This window comes from Macaca mulatta, chromosome 5, assembly GCF_049350105.2.
Source record: "Macaca mulatta isolate MMU2019108-1 chromosome 5, T2T-MMU8v2.0, whole genome shotgun sequence".
NCBI lineage: Eukaryota > Metazoa > Chordata > Mammalia > Primates > Cercopithecidae > Macaca > Macaca mulatta.
The window spans coordinates 147,496,334-147,500,550 of NC_133410.1; the positions used below are offsets into that span (position 1 = coordinate 147,496,334).

A 4,217-nucleotide genomic window follows, 5' to 3' on the forward strand; every position below is an offset into this window, starting at 1 on the left:
CAAGCAGGGGACAACAAATGGGTGTTCCCTACCCTATGTTCAGGTGTATAAAGGCCCCTGCTTTTGCTAGAATGTCTCTCCCTAACAAAGGAGTGGAGCTTTCAGGCATAATTAGAAAACCATGTGAAAAGAGTAAAGTTCCCCAGTCACAACTTAGTGGCTGGGAGAAGTATCTAGTGACTGGCTGTCCCAGGACCCCTTGGATAGTGATAGATCTAAGGACAGTTGTCCGGGACAGGAGAGTAAGACTGAGAAGGCTGCACCAGTGTCCAGGAGACAGTTAATCTCCTGGCCCTCAATGGTCAAGCATAGCTGGGGCTCTGTGAGAGTGATGGCATGGGCTGGCACTTGCCCCGAGCACTCTCAGTCCTTCTGCTGGATAATCTGGTTAGTGGCTTCTGACTCAGAGGACCTGGGGCAGTGGGCCTTCCAGTGATTCCCTTGACATAAGGGGCATGGACAAGAGGGTGGCTTATTTCTATTTGGACAATATTTTGTAAAGTGTCCTTGTAGACCGCACAGGAAGCAAGCCCTATTAGGCATTCAATTTGCCCAGCCTTTCCATGTTCCAGAGCGTCCAAAGTCTGCTTTCCTGAGGGCCATGACTAAAGTGGTGGCCTTTTTTTTAATCCCATTTGTCCCATTCTGCCTGCTCCTCCTCGTCTCTATGATAAAAAACCGAGGTTGCCAAGTTCAATAGGGTTTCTAAGTTTTGCTCCAGGCCTAAGGTGGGCTTTTGAAGTTTTTTTCTAGTGTTTGCAGCTGACTGAGTTATAAACTTATCCTTTAAGATTAGTTGTCCTTCAACAGAGTCAGGTGACAGAGAGGTATGCTTTCTCAATGCCTCCCTTAGTCTCTCCAGAAAGGCGGTAGGATTTTGTTCCTCTCCCTGTGTTATAGTGGACATCATTGAATAATTAATAGGCTTCTTCCTAGTTTTCCTTAGTACTTCTAGCATGCAAGTTAGCAAATGTCAGAGGCACCAATCTCCATGTTCTGATTCTGTGTCCCAATGAGGGTCTACACTGGGAACTCCCTGCTGACCTGTGGGGAATCGTTCTCTTTCCTCTGTTGTCATCCTATCATTGACCTGACTGAGATACCAGAGATCACCAAACTCTTGGGCTGCAGTTATGGTGGCACTTCTCTCATTTGGGGTTAGTGCCTGATTTAGCAGTAACATTATATCTTTCCCTGTCAGATCAGAGGATTGTCCTAACCCTTGTAAAACATCAATATAGCCATCAGGGTTATCTGAGAATTTACCTAGGTCTATTATAATTTGCTTCAAGTCTGAGAGAGAAAAAGTTACATGAACTCTAGCTGGGCTGAATTCTCCTCCCACCGCTTGGAGGGGGCATAATCAGGGAATACTGGCACTCTTTGGTTCATTGTTTACCCCTTTGTCTATCTCTTTTTGGGCCGTTTGTGTTGAAGGGGAGTCCTTATTAGTTGGGGAAGGAGTCGGAGGGACGCCGGGGTTGGGAGGTAGACTCTGAGGGCTTCCTGTAGGGCATAAATCACACTTTTTACATAATTGTGAGTCATCTCTTAATGAAAAGAAAGTTTGTACATATGGCACTTCACTCCATTTGCCTCCTTTTCTACAAAAGAGGTCTAGCTGTAAGATGGTGTTATAATTTACACTTCCTTCAAGAGGCCAGGTTTCTCCCCTTTGAAGAGGATATCATGGCCAGGCAGGCACTGTAGAAGAATATAAGTCATTTCTTTCTTAGCGTCTGAGGGTCAAATTGGTCCCAATTCTCCAGAATACATCTTGGGGGTGTTTTTGCCTTGGGGGAAATGTTTCCCATCTGAAAAAAGAACATAGGGATGACAGCACCCCTAGTCATTTTCCAGTGAGCATTAGTCATAGAGCGTCCTCTATAGTTCTAATGCTGGTCCTAATGTTTATTCTTTTCCAGGGTGCATAACCACCCACGGACATCTGCTTATTGGATTAGTTATGCTTACCAAAGTAGCAGTTCTGCACCCCTTTTCCTGCCTTTGTTGACCACAAAGAAAGGGGTCCAGGCTCCTGGATTCTAGTGGTCCTTTACCAGCGTGTCCAACATTGCCTTTGTGCTCAGGGTTAAGTCCTAGAGCTGGGCTGGGTTCCAGAGTATTTCATAACAACCCAGTTGCCCCATAAAGATGTATTCCCATACACAACAGTACTTATGCAAATTCATTTCAGAGAGGGTGTAGGTAACTTTTTGAGTCAGGATTGAGATAGAGTTTTTGATTCTGTAAGTACTTTAAGTCTTGGCTGAGTGCAAACAGCTCGAACTTTTGAGCAGACCAATTATTAGGTAATTCTCCTAACTCTGCTTCCACAAGAGTCTCCCTATCAGTTACTGAATATCCATTGGGTTTTTTTCTCAATAACCTGGGAGGAATCATCTATCATCCTGTCCTGAAGGGAGTTCCTCCTAGGTCTGGTCGGACCTTTGTATGGTAATTAAGATTTAAATCCCCTGTTAGGAAATCTGCTGGGTTAAGGGAATTTTCACTGGTTAATGTTAAATCACCTTTTTCTAACAGAATAACCCCATACTTTAAGATTTAAGTTAGTAAGCTACCTTTTTGCTTTTTTGACTTAGGATAATTCTGAACTGGTGAGGTGTCCTCACAATTAGGTTTCCTCTAAAAGTTATTTTTTCTTCTTTCTTCTGTTAGCAAAGCAGTTGCTGCTACAGATTAAATGCATTTGGGCCATCCACAGGTTACTTGGTTAAGGATATTTTTATAGAAAGGCTACGGGTTGTCAGTGGTCTCAGTGTTTTCAGGCTACACCCTTGTTTACACTGACAAAAAGTAGTATTGGAGTGTTATAGGGTCACAGAGAAGACCTTCAATTATCAATTATAGGTTTTAAATTTACCCTGGCTTTTAAAAGAATAGGGCACACTGTTGTGTTGTTTTGTTTTGTTTTGTTTTTCTTTACTACTTTTTTCTCTTTCTTTCTCTTTCTTTTTTCTTTCTCTTTCTTTCTCTCTTTGACTTCCTCTTTGTCCCTCTCTCTCTACTGCCTCTGTCTCTCTCTCTTTCTCTCTCTTTTCTCCTAGCTCTTTACAAACTTGGGGCCCTGGCAAGGGTAGTGGGGAATGGGTCCCACATAACTGCCTATATCGAGAGCTGTATATCTAAATTGGGAGGGACACCAGGGACAAGACTCTTGGGGTTCATAGCCTAGGGGCCTAAGGACACAGCATAGAGCTTCCTTAGATGCCTTTGGAGATACAACTTGCTAGAGGAAATGAAAGTCTGAACCATTAGTACCTACGAGACAGGGGGATCAGAGGAAGTAGATTCAGAGGTAAGGAGAATTTTGGGGCTACACTTTCAAGAAAGTCATGGTCAGGACCCAGGAAGTATGGGTCAGAAGGAAAGATAGGGGCACATGCATGGGCAACTGTTGAATAGAGACTTCTGGCTGTGTCATGATCTCAACCAACTAATGCCAGGAGTTCAGGACCACAGCTTTCTGCCTCTAGTCAGCCCTTGGCTTCCCCAGGAAAAATGAAAGTGGAAGCTGGTTCCAGGTAGACCAACGCTCCCAACCCAGAAGGGTTGAGGGCTGTTAGAAAGCCCTTCCCCAGACAGACTCACACCTGAGTTTTAAGTCCGGTGGCCACGCTAATCGTTTTTAACTGGCCGACAGGTGCCCAGTATTTTCCTCCAATTCTAAGGAAGGATAGGAGAGAATAGCAAGCAAAAGTGGTCCAATATTACTCACCACTTTGGAGGTACCTTCATGGTCACCAAAATGTTACCGGGGGGTCCTTGCTCCCAGAGCTCCCAAGATGGTGGCAGACTGTTTCCAAGATGGCAGCAAGCCTCTTGTTCTCTGACCTGGGGTTCTTGGCCTCATGGATTTCAAGGAATGGAATCTTGGGCCATTCGGTGAGTGTTATAGCTCTATTGGAAGCTATGGGTCATGGAAGAGAACCGTGGAACCCAGAGACTAGTGTTCAGCTGGATTAGGATGAACCCAGGCACTTAGCCATGCAGGAACAATGGTGAGCCTTTAGCCTGATCGGAAGCAGCAATGGGTGCCTCACTGGATCAAGAGCACAGTGGACCGCTGCCAGAACCAGAGGGGTGGAAGTCAGTGGCGGGTCTGCAACGGCAGCAAACAGCAGTGATGCATGGCAAGCAAAAGCTTAGCTCAAGCCATAACAAACACAGACCAGAAGAGTGTGCAGTTGCAAGAT

General features: G+C 45.1%; 1 pseudogene; it reads right to left on the minus strand.

Annotated features, from left to right (window-relative positions):
• Positions 1–625: 625 nt before the first annotated feature.
• Positions 626–1,814, minus strand: LOC144340956 (uncharacterized; annotated as a pseudogene).
• Between the last annotated feature and the right edge of the window lie 2,403 nt (positions 1,815–4,217).